The sequence below is a fragment of the Arachis ipaensis genome, chromosome B5 (assembly GCF_059453495.1).
Source record: "Arachis ipaensis isolate K30076 ecotype BB chromosome B5, ASM5945349v1, whole genome shotgun sequence".
NCBI lineage: Eukaryota > Viridiplantae > Streptophyta > Magnoliopsida > Fabales > Fabaceae > Arachis > Arachis ipaensis.
The window spans coordinates 94,901,707-94,926,341 of NC_142440.1; the positions used below are offsets into that span (position 1 = coordinate 94,901,707).

General features: G+C 33.5%; 1 long non-coding RNA gene across 1 annotated transcript in view; it reads left to right on the forward strand.

The window, feature by feature from the left end:
• Positions 1-11,624, forward strand: part of LOC110272205 (uncharacterized) — a 37,697-nt gene extending 26,073 nt beyond the window's left edge. The window contains exon 4 of the long non-coding RNA XR_015883467.1: positions 10,340-11,624. This is a non-coding gene — a long non-coding RNA (uncharacterized LOC110272205). The remainder of the gene's footprint in view (positions 1-10,339) is intronic.
• The last annotated feature ends 13,011 nt before the right edge of the window (positions 11,625-24,635 follow it).

The window sequence follows — 24,635 nt, forward strand, 5'->3', positions numbered from 1 at the left end:
GATGGATGTGGGTGCTCTTCCATGGAGGGTGGTGATGGGATGGAGAGGTCATTATGGGGCTGAAAAGGGGGTGCACTAGAGCTTGAGGATTGGTTGTTGGAGGTATTCTTAATCCAATCTGTGAGGCAAGAGCTTGTACAGCAGAGGTCAGACCGTTCAGGGTGGAGCTAAGTATGCTTTCCATGGCCTTTTGTCCTTGTGCAAGAGATTGAAGCATCTCGTCATAGGAAGATGGAGGGGGGGCAATTGTTTTGGAATTGGGGTGGTTCTATGTATGGTTCATAAGGCTCGTATGGTGGTTGGTGTGGTGGATAAGGATTGGGGTCATATGGAGGTGAATGGTGGAAAGGGGCTTGTGAGTATGGTGGTTCAAAATTATGTTGAGGAGGTGGTTCATCAACATACGGTGGGACTTGTTGGTAACTACAAGGGGGTCCACCATATCCATCTTCTTGGTACGCATCCTGGAATGGCTCTTGACCATAGTAATTTGGTGGAGGTTGGTTGTCACGAAGAGGTCCACCATAACTATTGTCTTGGTATGAATCATAAAATGGTTGTTGGTTATAGCGCATTGGAGGGGGTTGTTGCCGAAAGGGTTGATCAAATCCTTGTGGCTCCTCCCATCTTTGATTGTTCCAACCTTGATGCGTGTTCTCATTATAGTGTCCATTCCCTGCAACATAATTTGAACTGAACTCATAGCCAAAGGGGTGAGAATTCATAATAGCAAGTAAAAACAAAAACTAATAAAAATAAGCAACTAAGTCCTAAAACTAACAAAAACTAACAAATAAGCAAAAAACAAATATTTACAATAACCAATAATAAGGCACACGTTTGCAATTTCCCGGCAATGGCGTCATTTTGACGAACGGACTTTTGCTAGTAAAGAATTCACAATAAATTCCTGTTGCTAGTATAGGTTCTAAACCAACAAAGAATCCTTTCGTACAAAAGTTTGGTTGTCACTAAAGCAAACCCAATAAAAATAAACTGAAGTATTTAAACCTCAGGTCGTCTCTCAAGGAATTGCAGGGATGTGTAGTTATTATTGGTTATGAGATTGTATCTTTTTGGGTTTTTGAAATATGTAACAAGGAATGTAAATAACAAGGAAATTAAATTAATAATTAAGAAAACTCTTAGCAAGGTATGAAAACTGGACGTCCTATCCTACTTATCCTTATCAATTGTGAAGAGAATTGTTCATTGCTCCCACTTGGTTATCCTCTAACTATGAAGGAAGGTCAAGTGGATGAATCAATATGAATCCTCAAGTCCTAGTCAACTCCCAAGGAAAGACTAGAGTTAGTGAAATTCAAGTCAATTAGCAACTCTCAATTATCAATCAACAAAGGAGTTTGATAACTCAAGCGTCTCCAATTAATCAATTCAAGCTAAGAATGTAAAAAGCTAAATTAAAATTATAAATATAAAATATCTCAAATTGCATTAATTATAAAGAAATCAAGTCTAACATTGGGAAGTTCATAAGCCAAATTGGATAAGAAGAGAATCAACAAGAAAAATAAATAAACCAAAGTACTAGAACAAATAAAAGTAGAAGAGAAACTAAATTAAAGGAACATTGAACCTGGAATTGAGAAGAAATGAACCTAAAACTAAAAGAAATCCTAAATCCTTAAACCTAGAGAGAGGAGAGAGCCTCTCTCTCTAGAAACTACATCTAAAACCTAAATTGTTGTGAATGAAAGTTTTATCTGTGATTCCCCCATTTTGCAGCCTCTATTATGTGTTCTCGGGTTTGGAATTGGGCCGAAAAGGAGCCCAGAAATCGCTGAGGGCGATTTCTGATACGTCCAGCACGTGGCTCTGTCATGCGTATGCGTCATCCACGCGTACACGTCATCCACGCGTATGCATCGATTGAATTTTCTCCGGGTCACGCGTACGAGGCTAGAGAATAAGGGAATCAAGGAGACACATTGAAAAAAACATTCATAATTCACGATTTTAGGTTTGGAGATGTAGTTTTAGAGAGAGAGAGGCTATCTCCTCTCTCTTAGGGTTTAGAATTAGGATTTCTCTTGGAGTATGTTTATTCTTCTCCATTCCAGGTTCAATGTTCCTTTAAATTATGTTTCTCTTCTACTTTTATTTACTCTAATGCTTTTACTTGTTAATTACTTATGTTGCCAAATTGGCTTATGAACTCTTCATGTTAGATTTGAATTTATGTTTAAATGCAATTTGAGGTAATTCAGATTTATGATTGCTTTCTTCTATTTAGGATATAAATAATTTAGATTTTCCCCTTTTGGCTTTGATTGAGTAATTGGTGACACCTGAGTTATCAAACTCAGCAGTTGATTGTAAATTAGAAATTGCTGATTGGTTTGGATCCCTCTAAAGCTAGTCTTTCCATAGGAATTGACTAGGACTTGAGGAAACAAGTTAATTAGTCCACTTGACTTTCCTTTATTTAGTAAGGGTTATTTAAGTGGGAGCAATAACAATTCTCATCACACCTGATAAGGATAACTAGGATGGGATTTCCAGTTCTCATACCTTGCCAAGAGTTTTCTTAATTATTAATTTATCTTTCTTGTCATTTAATTTACTTGTTCTTTAATTCAAAAACCCAAAAATATACCTTTCTATAACCAATAATAAATCATACTTCCCTGCAATTCCTTGAGAGACGACCCGAGGTTTCAATACTTCGGTTATAAATTTTATTGGGTTTTGTTACTTGTGACAACGAAACTTTTGTATGAAAGGACTCTCTGTTGGTTTAGAAACTATACTTACAACGTGATTATTCTTATAAAATTCTTTACTAGCAGAAAATCAGTTTGTCAGCAGACAAAATAACTTATATCAATGTGTTTACATGTTTAAAGCATATAAAGATACTAACCAGGGGATCTATTATTTGGACTAGCTTCGTTACCATGTATTTCCATACCTATATTTTTAAAGAGTAATATAGAAAATAAGCATAAGTTAAACTAATAAGAGAAGAATTAGTTATCATAATATTAGTTAACTTTGATTGCATGAAACAAAATGTCGATAACTTTAATTATTTTAGAATTAATAAAAAATTAGTCCTTAGTAATAAAATAAAGAGTGTTAATTAAGTTGGTTAATTTTGTTAATATTATACGTTAAGAAGATTTAATGTGTAGACAAAATAATTTATATCGATGTCTTTATATGTTTAAAGCATATAAAGATACTAACTAGGGATCTATTACTTGGACCAACTCCGTTACCATGTATTTTCGTACTTATATTTTTAAATAGCAATATAGAAAATAAGCATAAATTAAACTTATAAGAGAAGAATTAGTTATCATAATATTAGTTAACTTTGATTGCGTGAAACAAAATATCGGTAACTTTAATTATTTTAGAATATATCTATATTTCTTTATTATAATACAAATAGTTTTTTCTATGCTTCTATTATATTTTTTTATAGGTTTTTTTTAAAGGTTTGAATCTCGTCCATTAATGTTTGAAATATTTTAATTTATTTTTTTAATTTGTTACCATAAATTGATGATATGATGAGTATTTCATCTATTAAGACAATTAAGAATACAAAAATATGTTTAAAAAATAATTTATTTATTATACTGTAATGTATTCTTGTTTTTTTGTGTTTACGTTGATAATAAAAGGAATTAATCTTTATAATAAAAAGAATTAATATGTATTTATGCAGTGCTTTTTTAATCATAAGAGATTAAAAATAATAGCTCTTGTAATTTTTTTAACCGTTATATTTGTATATAAATAAGATATATTCTAATTTTATTTTTAATTGTTTAAAAATATATATCATTACCAAAGTTATAAAATATAATAACATAAAAAATTTTAAAAAATTAAATTAAAGTGTTGTTAAAAAATTTAATGTTGATTTATTACTTTAATATATAAATTTTATTTTTTATTATAAAATTATTATGATAAACTTTAATATAAGAGTATTTTTTGTCGTTAGTCTTACATGACATTTTTTTTATTTTTTTTAGTATAAATATAATATATAAATATTATATATTACGTTATATATTATATTGTAGGATGAAAATGAAATATTAAAAAAATATTATTATTATTATTTTGATCATTAATTTTTTTTAAATTATTTTTATGAATGAATGATATCAAAAAAAGTTGGATACCAAATTTTTAATGTTAACTTTATAATTTCATATATAATTGATATGTTGTTTGATTAAGAAAGACACTGCAGTGTATGTATAATTTTGTGATATATATAAAATAAATTATGTATAGTAATATTAATTTGATTAATTTTGTTACAGAATATCAATGATAGAATAGCAATCAATTATGTTATTTTGATTTCTGTTACTTGTGGCAGTTTTATTGTCATGCGCTTCCATTCTTGTATTTTTGAAAAAGTAAAATATAATTATTAAGAACTAATTCAATTCATAATAAAAAAAATTTAAATTTAGTTATCGTGTTACCTGTAACTAATTGATGATAGGTGCTAATTATGGCCATTTGTTTAATTGTAGTCAATCTGACTACCTTATGTTTGTAGTTAATCGGATATCTCCACCTGTGTTTGGCATTGGAGTTGGAATTGGAGTTGTATCAGTTGATATGGCAATTTGTTTTCCTTGTCGAATCATTTCCCGATAACTTGCACGTCTTCTAGCTAGGTGTTGTTGTCTTTTCGGCCATGTTCTGTCTTCTTCGCCTAGCATAATCTGTCCAAGTGGGTCGATTACATGAATGATGATTGTTGATTTCGTGAAGTTTCCATTTTTATTTGTGAGAAAAATAGCAATAATATGCAGAGAAGAAAAACGTTTGCGAGACCAAAATTAAAAGGGAAAGAGTAATTTAATTCTCTTGAAGGTTAAGTATGACTGAAGTTGGAACAGTTTTTTTTTAAAGTGACTTAGTTTTTAAATTCAATACGTAGTAGTAACAGTTTTTTTTTCAGTTTTAAAATATGTCGTGGGTTGATAGTGAATTAGTTTGATACTTTGTCGTGGGGCAAATTCTTTCTTTGATAAAAAAATAAAAAATATGGAGGATGTAGTAATATTAAATAGGGGTAAAATAGTAAAAAAAATTGGATACCAAATTTTCTTATTCCCATTATACATTGGTATAGTCCTTTATATATTGATATAGATTTGATTAATGAGTACACTTTTATATGTAATTTTTTAAAAAAATAAATATTGGATATAAAAAATATGTAAACCATATGTTATTGATTTAATTATTTCAATGACTTTAGTTAATAATAATAATTTACTTTTTTTATAATTTAAATACTGTTGTCTCATTGAAATAATTATTAATAAAATAATTATATTTTATATACTATCAGTTATTGTACTATAATGATATATTGATCACTTATATTATATACTATTGTATTATGGACTATTATGTATAAAAAATATTAATAAAAAATATTAAATAATTAATATTTTGTTGATAATTTTATTTATATCATTATTATCATTATAGTATAATGTTATTTATATTAATTATTTATATTTTAATAATTTTTAAAAAATATCAACAAAAATTAAAGATAAAAATATAATTAACAAATTTAATTTCAAAATATCATGTATCGTAAGTATGTAAGTATGTAGTGTCAGTTTTCTTTTATTAGGAGTAGTTCAGTTTTTAAATTCTGGGTAAACCCATTTTTTAATAAAAAAGAAACAGAATAAAAGAGGAAGAAAGAATTGGATACTAAATCTGCGTATCCCTTTATATATTGGTATAGATAATTTTAAATATATTACATAATTATACATTATATTTTAAATTAATATATATTTTAAAATATTAATTAAATATTATTTCTATATTTATTTAATTTTTTATTTTTATTTTATATTTACTTTTGTAAATTAACTATTTTTTAATTTTTTAAAATTATTAAAATAAACATTAAAATTTAACGTTTAATAAATATAGATGTTTAATAAAAAAGCGGTTTTCGTGTATTTTAAAATATTAATAATTAACATAATTATTATAAGTGTTTAAATAAAACTTTTTTTTACTTTATCAACATTTAAGAATTGTCAAAATTTAAGGTGATAATATTAATAAATAATAAAATAATAGTTAAATTATTTTTAAATTTATAATATTTATTATTTATAAATTTTATTATTTTAATTTAAAAATAATTATTTGTATAATTAATTAGTTTTTTTAAAATAATTAAATAATTTTAGAGGTGTCGAATCCTAGGCAACGTGCATTCAGAGTCAACGTCTCTCATTTCTCACAATAGATTTAATCAGAGAGCTCGCGTTTTGATAATCAGGATGATTCATTTTTATGGAGTTATATTGGATGTGAACATGAAAGTTTATCGTAGAAATGCTACTGAGTTTACTAATCGCTTTGAAAATCTCAAAGAATTTGACCTCCGCTAATTAATTAATTAGGGGTAACTACGGCTCTATGCTTGTCTTTAATTTAAGGGAGAGACTTAGATAAAGACGTCTAAAACGTCTTTTTTTAAAAATGTTTTTTAGTAATTAAAATTTAATATATATAATTAATTAAATCATGTTATTTTTTTTAAATTAGACTAGACAAATTAATTTAATCAAAAAAATAGTGAATCAAATCTTGAATTAGTCTAAATTAATATTATTTTTATAAAAAATAATTACAATACCCTTATTATAGAAAATTGTTAAAATACTATTATTATATAATATTAATTTTAAAAATTCTAAATCCTAATTCTATGATAAAAAAATAAAGGACTAAAATTAAATATTTTTAAAATTAATAAATATAATAAAAGTATTTTAGTTATTTTCTATAATAGGATATTGTAGTCATTTTCTATAAAAATAATATTAATTTAGACCAATACAGTTCGATATTTGATTCACCATTTTTCGATCAGATCAATTTATCTAGCCTAATTTTAACAAAAATAACTCAATTTAATCAATTATATATATTAAATTTTAATTATTAAAAAATATTTTTATAAAAACACGTTTTCAACGTCTTTATCTAAATTACTCCTTTAATTTAATTAAACTTTTTTTCTTTTGGTGGGAGCTAGGCAGTAGGTGTTTTTTCACTTGGACCAATCGAGCTGGGGGTGCATATCGAAATTCGAAGGTGCTGCCGCAAGTGTTCTTCGGTAAGAACAAAAATAAAAAGAATGGGTTGTAAAATCTTAATAACTTAATTTAAATAATAATAAATTTAAATAAAAGCATTTATTTAAATATTTAATAACTAAAAATATAAACAACCTATTATTTAATTAAGTTAATTATTAAAAACATTTAATTAAATAATTAATAATTAAATTTAAAAAAATAAGCCTAAACAAACATTTAAATAATAAATCTATTTTATTAATATCTAAAATCATACCTTATTATTTAAATTATTACTAACAATATATCATTTGCTTAACATATACTGCATATTATTTCTATAAAAGTACTTTAAGTATGGCTACACATATATACTTTAACATAAACATAAAACAAAAAATAATACTAACTTTAAAGTCGGCTGCTCCAATAATGTGCTATGTCATGTTAAGACGGTTGATGTCTGCATCAGGCGCATCGACACGTACCATAATCTCTTAGTAATTTGATAATATGAATTGAAAAAGGTAGAAGTGGGAGAAAAGTTGAAGAAATAGATGTGATAAAGACTCAAATGGCTCTGTGTAGATGAGATACATATATAGACCTCCTCAACTCTTATTTCATTTATAGTGTAAATGAAATAAGAATATAACGCATTTCGTTTATACCGTAAACAATTTAAAATTGTTAAACATCACGTATATAAATGTGATATAGCAATGTCATTTTTTTTTTTCAAATTTATAATATTAACGAGATATGTTACATTTTCGTAAAAAAGTTACAAATGGTATATTTTGATAAATTTTATCTTTTTTTAAAAAAAATCGTTCTATCAGAGGAAGATTTTGAGCAAATTCTTATATAGACACTTGATAATGGTTCATTAAATTGAAAAAAAAAGAGACAGAAGAAATAAGAATAAAAATAGATAAATAATATAGATGACCAATAGAATATATTCCATGAAGCAGTAAAAGTTTATTAAGTTGTAGATACAATTGATGTAAGCTAAGTATGTAGCTAACTCTTAATAGTCTGATAAACTAGGATTTTATTCATTTAATTCCAAAAGTGATGTTTAGAGCACGATTAATATTCTGAATACTAATAATGATATATTTCTTTAAAGGAAATCAAATACATAAATTATTGGCACAATTAGTAAAAAAAAAATTGAATAAATTATTATTTTTTATGAAAGATAACATAAATTAATAGGATATTAAATATTAAATTAATTTATATATTTGTAGTTAAAAATATTAGTTTATTCTTAAAAAATTAAAAAAATTATGACATAGTTTACTGCTTTAAGAACCCATATGAAAAGTAGTAGAAATTACTTTTTCTAACTTTTGAATTATGAAAAGTCACGGCATATTTGGCACTATCTTAAAAAGAATTTTATCTTCTCAAAAAGTTAATTTATAACTTTTTAAAGAAATAAAAATATATGACTTCTCTTTCTCGATAAATTATTCTATCATTTTCGTAAAAAAGACCTCAAAACAAAAAAAATCTACTTTCATTCTTGTCTCTGTAAAAAAATACTGAAAATACTGAACTCACTGTCATTTTCACGCAATGATTTATCTGCTAAAAATATTGACCTTTCACCACTATTTTAAAACAATGTTCCATCTGAAGTACCTATTGCATATATTCTTTTCAATTTTTTTTATCATTTTACTACTCTATTTTTATTATTAAATTTGTATTTAACATTGTGTGTAGTATAAAATCTCAATTTTAATTTTATTTTTTTCTCATGTGATTTTATTTTTATATAGCTGCTATTATTTTTATAGTTAGTTATAACAAGCTCTTGACCCCAATAAAAGAGGAGGGAATTCTAATAGAAGTAAAAAAAATAAAAAACAACAACAAAATATACATTGATACACATTTCACATTTATTTTTTATTTTTATTTACTATATCATACACAATAAAACAACAAACACTAATTACACAATAATTTTTTTGCATTGCCATCAAAATTATTGTGAATTAAAATTTTATTACTATTTACCACATATAAGAACACAGTTATAGATAAAGATGAAGTAAAAGAACCAGTTTTTAGCTAAAAAATAGAACTAATAAGAGAGTAAATAAAGAATTAATTGCTTAAATAATTGTAATCTTAGTGATTAGGTTATAGAAAATCAACATTTAATATTAAAAAGTATTTGTTATTATTGTTGTTTAAATATTTATTTTTTGTGAAAAAAATTGTATTTTTTGAATTATTTATCCAAACGTTACAACTTTAAATAAGTATTTCTATAATTAAAAATCTAAATACAAAATAAATTGTTATTAATAAAAATTTTTATATTTTAAATTTAAAAAAAAAAAATTTATTTAAATTATTTATCCAAACGGAGTGTAAATGTTGTTCCAAAATCTGTGTCCCGTGTAGAGTGCAGAATAGATCAGGAGTAATTAATGCAAGCACATGGCGGTGTTCATCTGTGTGATTTCCACAGTCTGTTGGCATTTAAATGAAAATGAAAAATTGAAAATGAATATGAAAATGAAGAGAGGATGGCCACCTACGACTACAAGGGTTTTGACTTATTGTATTGGCAGGAGGATCATCCATGTGCTATATAATATCAACGAGAAAAATGTTTATTTATATACAAATATTATTTGTACATCTATTTTTTTAATTTCATTTTATCTTTCTTTAAGGTAATAATTTTAACCGAAAAACATTGAAAATTGAGAGAGTAAAATTATATAATCCTTACTTAGGGTTTAATTTATTGTTAATACCTTAGTTTCACTCTAAAAGAAGTTCTTTAAAAATCTTTCTTCTAATATTACGGATAAAATTGTGAAAGCTAAAATTTAGTTTATTTCTGTTAAATTAAGATTTTTTTTATATAAATTAAGTAAATATTTTATTTACCGTTGTGTGTAATTGGTAAAATATTTACTAATTTAAATAAATAATTATATCTCAAATATTGCATAATCGTCTTTAAAAAAGTTAGATCTTGAATTTTCAACATCTTAGATATGATTCAAACGCGATTGAAAAGATCATAGATGCATCCATTGTATTTAAAAAAGTTCATGTCAGATTTTGTGCAACCAAAATATCCATAAAAACATTCTGCACTCTTAACGTTTATATAAAAGCCACATATGGGATCTCTTTCATTTGAGAGATTTCTAAATTCTTGCATATTTTGGTAGATTTATCTTGAAGAAATATGTCAAGCTGCTAAGTTGTATGTTCAGAGGACATCAACTGATTGAGATATTATACATAGTTAAGGCATTGAGCTTTGAGGTTAGTGTTTTTTTTTTCCTTGTATTTTATAAGATATGAATTATTTTATTATTTAGTTAGATTTAAATAATTTTATTTAAAAGGCAGTGTGGTTTAAATAAAAATAAAATTAATTTATGTAATTAGATTTGAGACATATAATACATAATACAAAATGGTGATTAAATATTCGTGCCGACATCTCAAATATTTATGCCTCATCGTGTTAGCTTGTTTTTCCTACCACCGGATGTGCTCCTATGTATATTTGGGAGGCTGAATTTGGTCACATAGTCGAACTTAGAGATTTTTTTTTTTATAATCCTTTTCTCTCTATATTTATTAAAAGGTGGAGGTTGGAGACGCATAATTTTTCCTTATTAAGGGGTGGATGTATGATACACTACTATTTTATGATATATTTTGGACTGAATTGAGTGGGTTTGTGTCAACTAATCTCACATTTATTAATGTAAATTGCATATTTTTCATTTTCTTTCTAATTTTGTGATATGGTTGAAAACATGTTTCCTAGGCCTTGAAATTATTACTTTTCAATTCCTTTCTTATACCATTCGATGCCGTGATGTGTTTGTTAAGTGTTTTCAGGTTTACAGGGCATGAATGGCTTAAAGGATGAAGAGGAAGCATCTTAAAGTGGAAGGAACACAAGAAACTAAGGAGCTGAGAAGCGAGGAGCGACGTGCACGCATGACTGACGCTTGCACGTGAATTGGCGCATCTTACAGCGACGCGTACGCGTGACTGATGCATACGGGTGACAAGCGCAGAAGTCTAGCGACGCGTACGCGTGGCCGACGCGTACGCGTGGCAGAGCATCACGTGCTGCACTCATCAGAACTCGCTGGAGGCGATTTCTGGGTTGATTTAGACCCAGTTTCAAACCCAAAAACGCAGACTAGAGGCAGCGGTGTAGCTGAGACTGGACATACTTTCAACTTCATTTTAGTTTAGTTTAGTTTTTGAATTCTGGAGAGAAAAACACTACTTCTCCTAGGGTTCTTAGCATTCTTAGTTCATCTTCAGTTTGGATCTTGAGAGAGCTGCTGCTACCTTCAAGTGGAGTTATTATCGTCATAGTTTGCCTTTCTATTACTTCTACTCCTTTGTTTTCCATTTAGTTACTTGAATTCATGTTTGGATTTTGCTATTTCTGAATTTATTAATGCAATGAATTATTTTTATATTTAATTCCATCGCTTGTTTAATTCCTTTTAATTAATTGTCAGTGCCAATTTTGATTTTATTAATTTATTATAATTACCATGTCTTTTATTTACTCTTTTTACATGTATGTGAAAATGGCATTCATGTCAATGGAGTAGATATTCCAACATGGCTTTGGAGTTGATTAATTGGAAACCCTTGAGTTGGAATACGCAAGTATCAATTGTAATTGGGAATTGCTGGCCAACTCATATTTCACTAACTCTAATCCTTCCGTAGGAAGTGACTAGAACTTGTAAATCAGAGTTAGTGCTACCCACTTGAATGTCCACAAATCCAAGAGGACAACACCTTGGCGGCTACCAATGCTTATTACAACCGTCCGAATCAAGGGTACTATCAACAAGGCGGTAATTATAACGAAGGTGGTAACTACAATTAAGGTTGGCAAGACAATTCCAACCAAGGATGGAGAGACAATTCCAACCAAGGATGGAGAGACAATTCCAACTAAGGATGGAAAGACAACTACAACCAAGGAGGCAGAGACAATAGTGGAAATCAAAGGTGGAACAACAACTATCAGCAGAACCGGTATCAACAAAACCCTCCATACCAACAGCAAAATCAGGGCCAAAGTTACCGAACACCTCACCAGAGGCAAGCTCAAGCACCTCAACACAACCAACCACAAGCCCCTCAAATTACCTACCCTCCTTCTTCCTCCAACCAAGATGAAACACTCCGTTCTATCCTTCAAGGACAAAAAGAGCTTCAAAATTTACTTACCTCTAGCCTCACTGGTCTTACCTCCACTCTTCAAGCCCTTATAACCCGTATGGACCCACCCTCTACCTCCAACAATCAACCTTCAAGTTCTAGTGTACTTCTCTCTCAACCTTTACACAACTCCAATGGTGGAATTAATGCCATTACTTTTAGGTCCGGAAATACATTGCAAGAGAGGAGTCCCGAGGAGACAAGCTCAAGAGAAGACATTCAAGTTGAAGATGTTGTTGAGGTAGAAGATGTTGAAGAAGAGGATGGGGTACAAGATGCGGTTGAAGAAGAAGTTGCTCAACCAAAGAATGGAGTATCTAAGGAAGATGATGTTGTGAGAGAAGTGATGAGACACAGAAGTTAGTAAATTAAAAATTATTAAAATAGTTACGTTGCAAGTATAGCTCTTAACTCACCGAAAATCTGCCTATCAATTTAGAAATATGTCACAGAGAGTTTAAATTAAAAATTACTGGGAGTTTAAGTCCCAGGTCGTCTCCCAACGAGTTGTAGAAAAGTGTACTATTTTATTAATCAAATGTTCCAAGAAGTTGAGTTAAGTAGGTGGAAAATTAAATTGAGAAAATTCAAATAATATGAATAAAAGCCTTGACTGGGAGTTGATTAGTTGGAATCTCTATTATTGATGGAATGATCTCAAGATTAATTTATAATTAATGGTTGTTCTGTTTAGTTATCCTTTACTAGGTAAAGGAAAGTCAAACAAGTTGGAATGCTAGATTTATTCACGAGTTGCAATCCACTTAGTTCAAAGGGATTGGTGTTAGTGATTAGATAACAATCCAACAGTTAACCCAATTACAAATTTTCTTTCAATCCTTCCAACTCAAGAGTTCCTTTCAATACAACTCCCCATCAATTGAGGGAATTACCCACTCATTGTAAATAATAAATCCATAACACATGAAAGGGAATTAAAAGAAGACATGATTATTAGAATGGAAAAATAAATTAAAATGGAAGAAATAATCCTTGTATTAAATAATCATGAAAGTATTCAAATAACAAAATTGAACAAAGCGAAGAACATGGAAGAATAAAACCAAGTTAAGAGAACGAACTAGAATGACGAAGTCTTGATGAGGAAAATAATTCTTCTCAATGTTCCAATGCTAAGACCAATTGAAAATTAAAATTCTTAAACCTAGAGAAAGAAACCTAAGGGAGTAAAACTAGATCTAAAACTCCCCAAACTGTGTAGAATGAATGATGTTCTTTGTTTCTGCATATTCTCTGGCTCTAGTCTGCTGTTCCGGGCCAAAAACTGGGTCGAAATAAGGTCCAAAATTGCCCCCAGCAAATCCTGCGGATTATGCAGATCGTACATGTCACGCGATCGCGTCATCCATGCGGACGCGTCATTCGCGCTTTTCCTGGCCACGCGTTCGCGTCGTCCACGCTACCGCATCACTTGAGCTTTTTCAATCTGCACGGCCGCGTCACTGCGATTTGCTCTCCTTCGCGCGGTCGCGTGAGCCATGCGACCGCGTCACTTCTCGCTGGTTATCTCCTCAAATTCTTGTGTTCCTTCCATTTTTGCTAGCTTCCTTTCCAATCTCCAACTCATTCATGCCCTATAAAGTCTGAAACATTCAACATACAGATCACGGCATCTAATGGAATAAAGGAGAATTAAAAATATATAATTAAAGTCTCTAGGAAGCAGTTTTCAAACATGTTATAAATTCAGGAAGGAATTATAATTTTATGCTAATTTAATGAATAAGTGGGTAAGGATCATGATAAAATCACACAATTAAACATAATATATACCATAAAATAGTGGTTTATCAACCTCCCCACACTTAAACATTAGCATGTCCTCATGCTTAATTGAAGGAGATAAGGAAATAAGTATGAACATGTAGAAACTCATGAAATGCAATGCAAGCCTATATATATATATATATATATGCAACTATATGATTCTTGCCCACTTGATCAAAAGTAAATAAGCTCTTCAAAACAATTACAAATCAAATTCCACTAATTCTATCATTATACAATAAAACAGATAAAAGTGCAAGAAGATAGCTCATGAAAGCAGGGAACATGAAAATTCAAGCATTGAACCCTCACTGATAATGTATGTACGCTCTAATCTCTAGTGTATAGGGTAATCACTCTATCCTTCTCTAATCATGCTTTCTAACTTTTGTTCTTCTCCTAACCAATCAACAACAGTTAATATACCAATGCAAACATCATGAGGTCTTTTCAAGGTTGTAATGGGGCTAAGGTACAGGTAGGGGTATACATTTGGTCAAGTGAGCTAATAAATTGAATCTTTAATTAACCCAAGCTTCAACCCAACCTATATATTTTTAATGTAATATTAAAGTTCATACCTAGCTACCCAGAATTCCCTTTTTCTATCCATACTCATGTATCAACTTTTTATTTGATTCTATCATATGTGCATTGATCTTTGAATTCTGAATTTAACATTGGGGGTAATTTTTTTGTCCCCTTACTTATTTATATAAATATTTTTTATTTTTATTTTATTTTTTTAAAATTTTTTTTGACATTAGAATAAATATAGCTTATCAATGCACCTAGATTTTTAATTCTTATAGTTTCACATGAGTAGGTATCCAAATTTCCATTAAATTCTCATGACACATTCCCTTAACAACTTTTGTTCCCACAATTTTCCATACTTAACTAGCACACACAATTCTATCTTAAGCTAACCAAAGATTCAATTTGGGATATACAATTGTTTTTCAGCTTAAGGTTAGTAATGTGGTAAAATATAGAACAAATGGGATTTAAAGGCTCAAAGTGGTTAACAAAGGTAATTAAAAAGGGTAGGCTTAATTTGGATAAGTGAGTTTAAACAAATAATGGCCTCAATCATGTGCAAGCATGCAAATATAATAAATATTGGACATATAAGATAAAACAAAATATAGATTACAATCATAGAGAAGTAAACACGCAAGAAATAAATAATTATGGTTAAATAATGTAACCATACATAAAGGCTCAAATCTTTCACAGGTTGTGTGTTCTTTAGCTCAAATGTCATGTTCCAAATACAACTCAAGCAAATTTATCATAAAATTTTGAAAAATTAGTGAAAATTTTGTTCCAAAGATAGAGTCTTAAAAGAAACTTATTGTCTTTTCAATTAAGTAGAACATGCATGCAACTATCCTAACATATGTAATTTATTCTATTCTATAAAAGAAAGAAAATCTAACTAAAATATCCTAATTATTGGTGCTAGGGAAAAGAAATTACCTCCAGAAGTCAGGTACTGACCGACCTCCCCACACTTAAGGCTTTGCACCGTCCTCGGTGCCGTCTGTCAGGAACAGGGGTGGGCTGGTGGTAGTATCTCCACAGTCGGGACCATTATGACTCCCTGTGCTGGTAAAAGAAGTGGAGTCCGGGGTATCCGAGTCCCTGAAGTGTCCCTTGAGTAGCTCTTTGAGGTGTTTGAATCGGCGCTCGTTATGGTGCTCTCTCATGTTTACTTTCTGTTCTTGCCGATCCAACCTTTCGATTATCTGCTGGAGCAATTCATCAGTTGTAGGTGCTTGTGGTGTTGAAGAAGGATTATCTTCAACTGGAGTAGTAGGAAGGCTTGTAGTGGCTGCGGGGAGTCTGAGGTATTTCCCGTTAGGGACATACTGATCATCCCGTGGAAGCACGACTTTGGTGTCCCCAGCTCTGTAGGAGACTCCGGCTGCTGAGACAAGATCTGAGACCAAGGCAGGGAAAGGTAAGTTGTCCGCGATTTGTACGTGTCCCATAGCATTCCGGATATGTCTTGAGAGATGCAGAGGTTGGTCTGTAAGGATGCACCATAGTAGAACAGCCATGTCCGCAGTGAAGGAGGACTCATGAGTGCTCGGAAAGACGTAATGGGACATGATCTGTGCCCAGACGCGAGCCTCCAAGGTAAGTGCTGAAGCCAAGATTCCCTTAGGGCGGGTACGGTGATATCCGTAGATCCAACGGCTACCAGGTAATGCGATAACTCCGAGAACAGAGTCCCAGTCAAATTGGTACCTCTGGCGCTTAAGTGCGACTTCTTGGAAGGCGTCCATTCCTTCTGGAATAGGGGGAAGACTCAGAGCTTGCTGAATGGCCTCTTCTGTGATGGGGACTTGCTTCTGCCGGACATAAAACAGACTGCAGGGTTGGCATGTAGAAGTTAGAGTAGAACTCAACTACTCAAGAAAGATTGACCTGCCTTGGCTGTCTCCGTAGGAAATCCCATTGTCTTCGTTCGATTTGTGGCTCAACAAAGGTAGCAATATTGGACGGAAGGATAAGAAGGTATTCATTGTTATAGTTCCTTTCTGCCAGGATAGGGAACATCTGCTCACAGTAGCGATTGGGAAATCGCGCAGTGTCCTTTGCTAGAAAGGCTTTCTCCTTTTCATCAACCTTTATTATCCTCTTAACTCTTTTTGTTGAGGGCTTGACTGCGGTTGAAGAGGGCTCTACCACTAATGCTCTTTTAGTGCCTCTTCTTGCTGGGGGTTTAGGAGTCGCTTTCTCCTTTCCTTTCTTGGTGGCCATCCTGAAAAGAGAGGAGAAAGTAAATTAAATTCAAATAGATATATAGCAAGGAAGAGAATGGAAGAGTGGTGATGGATGCATATTAGGATGTAGATGACATTAACACATGCTCTCGAGTACATGTGAAAAGCCAACAATGGAAAATAGCTAGTGCATAGAAAGACAAGTGACTGCAAGGTGTTTATTGGCATGCCGGCAAAGGGCATGAGTAGCATAGACTAAGCAATACTTTTTAACAAACCATCACGTTTGTATTGACAATTAAATTCAATTAATACAATGGTAAAGGAAAGTTGTGAAAAGCAAGCATTGAATAGTATAACAACATAGAGAAGTGCATAATGCCATTTGAGCTTTTTCACAAACACATAGCATACATGTTGAATAAGGTATAGAAAGTATGAAGGTGAACATGCAAGCAATCCCTTAAAAATAATAATTGTCAAACAAATTGCAACAAACCACAAGTATATAATGAGGACTAATGACTCAATTAAATATCTAACACCATGTAAAAAGGAAAAGAAGAAGAAGGCAAATATGAATAATGAAAAGAAAAATAATATATAAAATAATAGAAAAGAGAAAAAGGAAGAAGAAAATAGAACCTTGGTAATGGAGGTGAGAGAGAGAGAGTGTGATAGGTGAGATAGAAGGAAGAAGGGAGAAGGAAGAAATAAGGAGTGAAAAGGAAAATTAGGATTTGGAGGAGAGAAAGATAAGATATGTGGCAATTTTAGGTTGAACTGTGCGGCGCATGCGACGTGGCCACGTGGGGCACGCGTTCGCGTGGATGCGCTTCAAGTATGGTGACGCGATCGCGTCGGTCACGCGGTCGCGTGACCCATGTTATGCTTCTGGCGCGAGTCCAGCCTCGCACCAGCACAACTCTCTGTTCAAATTAATTTATTTGCCAAAATTGGGACGACGCGATCGCGTGGGTCACGCGATCGCGTGAGTGTGCGCCAGAAAATGGATGATGCGGCCGGGTCGGCGACGCGATCGCGTGATAAGGATTGTGCTTCCAGCACCAATCCAGCATCACTCTCGCACAATATTTCATTGTGCACCCTTTTACGACGAAAACTCAGGGCACGCGGCCGCGTGGGGTACGCGGTCGCGTGGGAGGCCATAATTCCCATGCGACGCGAACGCGTCATCGACGCGGTCACGTGGGTTGATTAGTGCCATTGGCACACCTCCAGCCATGCTCCAGCGTGACTTTCTGTTCATTTTTATTTTTCTTTACTCCCCCTGTGACGCGGAGGCGTCGCTGATGCGATCGCGTCGCGTAGCAAAAATTTTTTTTTGGAAGAAATAAAAACATGTAAATGCAGATGCACGAAAGTGCTAAGAAAGAGAAGAGTTATTGAATAGGAAAAACTAAAAAAATAAAGAAAAGAACGATCATACCATGGTGGGTTGTCTCCCACCTAGCACTTTGCTTTAACGTCCGTAAGTTGGACGCTCCACTAGCTCAATCTTCTACTATGTGGGGATCTTCCAAGAGGAAGATCTCAAGCTCCTTGTTTCTCTGCATCTTCTCGCCATGGTATAGCTTCAGGCGTTGTCCATTAACCTTAATAAGTTCAGAGCTTGAAGGATGGCTTAGGTGATAAACTCCGTACGGTTCGGCCTTCTCTACTCTGTATGGACCTTCCCATCTTGATCTCAACTTGCCTGGCATGAGCCTTAGTCGAGATTTGTAAAGGAGGACTAAATCCCCAGGTTGGAACTCTTTCTTCTTGATGTTTTGATCATGTACAGCCTTCATCTTTTCCTTGTATATTCTGGAGTTTTCATAACCTTCTAGGTGAAGGCTCTCCAGTTCTTGTAGTTGCAACTTCCTTTCAGCTCCGGCTTTCTCAATTCCCATGTTGCACTCCTTAACTGCCCAAAAAGCTCTATGTTCTACTTCAACTGGAAGATGACAAGCTTTTCCATAAACCAAGCGGAAAGGACTCATCCCAATGGGTGTCTTGTATGCTGTCCTATATGCCCAGAGTGCATCTTGTAGCCTGGTGCTCCAGTCTTTTCTATGAGGCTTTACTATCTTTTGCAAGATACGCTTAATTTCTCTGTTTGACACCTCGGCTTGCCCATTAGTTTGGGGATGGTAAGCTGTTGCAACTTTATGAATTATCCCATGCTTCTTTATTAATCCTGTTAGTCTCCTATTACAAAAATGGGGGCCTTGGTCGCTCACGATTGCTCGTAGTGATCCGAAGCGACATATAATATGGTTTCTCACAAAGGAAACAACAGTGTTAGCATCATCAGTGCGGGTTGGAATTGCTTCCACCCATTTGGAAACATAATCCACAGCTAACAATATATAAAAATATACATTAGAATTTGGAAATGGACCCATGAAGTCAATGCCCCAAATATCAAAAATTTCACAGAAAAGCATAATTTGTTGAGGCATCTCATCCCTCCTGGATATATTACCAAATTTCTGGCATGGGAGACAAGATTTGCAAAACTCAGCAGCGTCTCTAAAAAGAGTAGGCCACCAGAATCCACAGTCTAAGATCTTTCTAGCTGTTCTTTGAGGGCCAAAATGTCCTCCACTCTCAGATGAGTGACAGGCCTCTAAAATGGACTGGAATTCTGATTGAGGCACACAACGTCTAATCACTTGATCAGCGCCACATCTCCATAAATATGGGTCATCGCATATATAATATTTAGACTCGCTTTTCAGCTTGTCTCTTTGATGCTTAGAAAAATTTGGAGGAAATATGTGGCTAACTAAATAATTAGCAACAGGTGCATACCAAGGGACTACCTCAGATACTGCTTGCAGGTTATCAAAAGGAAAATTATCATCTATAGGAGTAGAATCATCCTTAATATGCTCAAGGCGACTCAAGTGGTCTGCCACTAAATTTTGATTACCACTCCTATCCTTTATTTCTAAATCAAATTCTTGTAACAGCAGTATCCAACGTATAAGTCTTGGTTTGGACTCCTTTTTAGCTAATAGAAACTTTAAAGCTGCATGGTCCGAATATACTACTACTCTAGTACCAAGTAAATAAGCTTGGAATTTATCCAGAGCAAAAACGATAGCAAGAAGCTCTTTCTCAGTAGTAGTATAATTGGACTGGGCAGTGTCTAAAGTCTTGGACGCATAAGCAATAACGAAAGGATCCTTACCTTCACGCTGAGCCAGCGCTGCTCCTACTGCATGGTTGGAAGCATCGCACATGATTTCAAACGGCTGGCTCTAGTCTGGTCCTCTCATAATTGGGGCTTGAGTCAGAGCAGTCTTCAGCTTATCGAATGCTTGTTTGCAATCCTCACTGAACTCGAACTCAATATCCTTCTGCAGTAATCTGGATAAGGGAAGTGCGACCTTACTAAAGTCCTTAATAAATCTCCTGTAAAAACCTGCATGGCCAAGGAACGAACGGACTTCCCTCACAGAAGAGGGGTAAGGTAAACTAGAAATAACATTCACCTTTGCTGGGTCTACAGAAATGCCATTATTAGATACCACATGTCCTAATACAATTCCTTGTTTTACCATAAAGTGACATTTTTCGAAATTTAATACAAGGTTTGTATTAACACATCTATCTAATACTCTAGATAATCCATCTAAGCAAAGGTTAAAAGAATCACCATAAACACTAAAATTGTCCATAAAAACTTCCATACAGTCCTCAATAAGATCAGAGAAAAGACTCATCATGCACCTTTGGAAAGTAGCTGGTGCATTGCACAAGCCATAGGGCATTCTCTTGTAAGCATAAGTCCCAAAAGGACATGTAAAAGTAGTCTTTTCCTGATCCTCAGGAGCTATATGAATCTGGAAATAACCTGTGTAACCATCTAAAAAGCAATAATGTGATTTACCTGACAGGCGATCCAACATTTGATCAATGAATAGAAGTGGGTAGTGATCCTTACGGATAGCTTGGTTGATACGCCTGTAATCAATGCAGACTCTCCAAGCATTCTGAACTCTAGTTGCTATGAGCTCTCCATGCTCATTCTTCACTATAGTGACTCCAGACTTCTTGGGCACCACTTGTACTGGGCTTACCCATTCACTGTCTGAAATGGGATATATGATACCGGCTTCCAATAATCTGGTCACTTCCTTTTTGACAACTTCCAAGATGGTGGGATTCAATCTTCTTTGGGGTTGACGGACAGGTCTTGCTCCCTCTTCTAAAAATATTCTATGCTCACATACTTGAGGGTTGATGTCTACTATGTCTGCCAAGCTCTACCCAATTTCCTTCTTATGCTTCCTCAGCACATCAAGTAACTGCTCTTCTTGTTGAGAAGTAAGTTCCCTTGCAATGATAACTGGAAACCTCTGCTCATCTTCAAGATAAGAATATTTGAGATGTGGAGGGAGGGGTTTCAATTCTAACTTTTGATCATGGGCAGGCTCTGGATTATTTGGAGCTTGTGAAAATGACGAAGTGCCCTCATTGTCAGTTAAGAGGGTCCCCACACTTGGACCTTGTCTAGTGTGCCTCTCTTCTAAGTCTTCCTTGTGAACTTCAGCTACACTTTCATCTATGAAATCACACTGAAAGATAGAACGATCTTCTGGGGGGTTGTCAATGACTCCATTCAGATTGAAGATTACTATGCGGCCATCTATTTCAAAGGAGTATGTTCCTGAAAAAGCATCCAATTTGAATTTTGATGTCTTCAGGAATGGTCTTCCAAGTAGGATTGATGATGGCTTATCTGAATCATTATGGGGCATCTCCAAGATATAAAAATCAGTGGAAAATGTAAGCCTTTTAATGTTCACCAAAACATCTTCAGCAACTCCAGCCACTGTAATAATGCTTTTATCTGCTAACACAAAATGAGCTGCCGACCTTTTTAAGGGAGGGAGCCTCAAAATATCATATATAGACAAAGGCATTATACTGACACATGCTCCTAAATCACACATGCAATCATAAATTACTACACCACCAATAGTACAACTAACTTTACAAGGACCTGGATCACTACATTTTTCAGGTAATCCTCCCATTAAAGCAGATATAGAACTACCTAAAGGAATAGTTTCTAATTCATTAATTTTGTCTTTATGAATACACAAATCTTTTAGAAACTTTGCATATTTAGGTACTTGCTGAATAACATCAAAAAGAGGAACAATTATCTCAACCTTTTTGAATATTTCTACCATTTTGGGGTCGGGTTCCAGCTGCTTCCTGGGCTTCCTTGCAAGTTGTGGAAATGGAATAGGAGTAGTGTTTTCTGTGGTGTTTGCGCCTTTTGGTGCTTCCTCCTGTGGTTGAGTTATTTTTTCTTCAGCTATGTCCTGTATGTCCTCTTCCTCTTCAACATCTTCTATTTCTACTACCTCTTCAGCTAAGGTGTGTTCTGGTGGGCTTGGTTCCTCCTGATTCCCCTCCTGCAGTGTGGTTCCTGACCTCAGGGTGATGGCATTAATGCCTCCTTTTGGATTGGGTAATGGTTGAGAGGGGATTCCAGTGGAGCTTGAAGGTTGGTTACTGGAATTTTGTGTTGATCCAATCTGTGACATAAAAGCTTGCAAAGTAGAGGTAAGACCATTCAGACTGGCATTAATACTATTCATGATGTTACTTTCCATGGTCTGCTATCTTCGCTCAAAAGATTATAGTAACTCTTCATTAGGAGATGAAGAAGAGCGAGTGAATTGAGAGGTCTGCTGTTGATTGTTCTGTGGTCCTTGGTTTTGCCTCAGGTGAGGTGCTTTGTAAGGTTGATTCTGCTGCCTGTTGTTGTTATTATTCCACCTCTGATTTCCTTGATTATCTCGGCCTCTTCTGTTATTGTTGTCCCTCCAATTCTGGTTAGAATTGTCCTGCCATCCATGGTTATTATTTCCACTTTGATCGTACCCTTGGTTCGGGCGGTCATAGAAGTTATGAGTGGATGCCACCATGTTGTCTTCTTGTTGGAGCTGCGGGCATTCATCAGTGTAATGGCTATAATCAGCACAGATTTCGCAAATTCTTTGTGGGACTAGTTGTTGGTTTTGCTGTGGTGGAGGAGCTTGCTGAGCTTGTTGTTGATTCAATTGCATCTGCTTCAGCAAGTTGGTCATCTCGCATATACTCTGAGCTAGAGCAGCAGTCTCTCTGTTAGAGGATACTTCTGTAACAGCTTTTGAACGGCCTTGCTTTTGCCTGTGGTTCCTAGTAGATTCAGCTAAATCACTGATCAATTGCCAAGCCTCATCAGTGGTCTTGTACTTCTTCATAGACCCATTGCTAGCACTTTCCAATGTGGTCTTATCTTGGGGCCTCATGCCCTGTGTGATATAGCTAAGTAACACTATCTTGTCAATCATGTGGTGGGGGCATTCCAGAAGATTATTGAAGCGCTCCCAGTATTCAAAGAGAGTCTCATTTTCATCCTGAACAATTATGGAAATATCCTTCCTCAGTTTATCAATAACTTCAGATGGAAAGAATTTCTCTAAAAACTCCTTTCTGAGTGTATCCCAGTTGGATACATTTGCTAGAGGTTGAGTGTAGTACTACTCTCTTGCTTTTCCCTCAAGAGAAAACGGGAAGGCTTTCAGCAAAATTGAAGTTTCATCAGTACCATCACGCTTGACAGTAGAACAGGCTGCCTGGAAGTCTCTCAAGTGCTTGATAGGCTCTTGAGCAGGTAGGCGATGAAACTTGGGTATCAAATTTAGCAGTGCGGTCTTTATTTCAAAATCTGTAGCTACCGCTGGATGATGCGCTTGAAACGGTTGCATTGTAAAATCAGGGGCTCCTTCCTCCTGGATGGTAACTCTCCTAGCTGCCATGTCTTCTGCACGTAAAACAACCAAATCAGTAGAACGGGGACTGGTTTCTTCCTCAAGTTCACTTTCAGATCCGCCCTCAGAGCGGACTAACCGACGTTGTTCTCGCCTTATTCGTGAAATAGTCCTTTCAATTTCAGGATCGAATATTAGCAAGCGCGGATCAGGAAGTGAATGCGTCATTTGACGAAAGAAACATGCAGCTCATAGTAGCAAAATTAAATAAAATACAAATAAATAAATTCTAATTAATAACTTTAGCACTCTATTGCAACTCCCCGGCAACGGCGCCAAAAATTGATGAGATACAGAAGTTGGTGAATTAAAAATTATTAAAATAGTTACGTTACAAGTATAGCTCTTAACTCACCGAAAATCTGCCTATCAATTTAGAAATATGTCACAGAGAGTTTAAATTAAAAATTACTGGGAGTTTAAGTCCTAGGTTGTCTCCCAACGAGTTCCAGAAAAGTGTGCTATTTTATTAATTAGATGTTCCAAGAAGTTGAGTTAAGTAGGTGGAAAATTAAATTGAGAAAATTCAAATAATATGAATAAAAGCCTTGACTGGGAGTTGATTAGTTGGAATCTCTATTATTGATGGAATGATCTCAAGATTAATTTATAATTAATGGTTGTTCTGTTTAGTTATCCTTTACTAGGTAAAGGAAAATCAAACAAGTTGGAATGCTAGATCTATTCACGAGTTACAATCCACTTAGTTCAAAGGGATTGGTGTTAGTGATTAGATAACAATCCAACAGTTAAACCAATTACAAATTTTCTTTCAATCCTTCCAACTCAAGAGTTCCTTTCAATACAACTCCCCATCAAGTGAGGGAACTACTCACTCATTGTAAATAATAAATCCATAACACATGAAAGGGAATTAAAAGAAGATA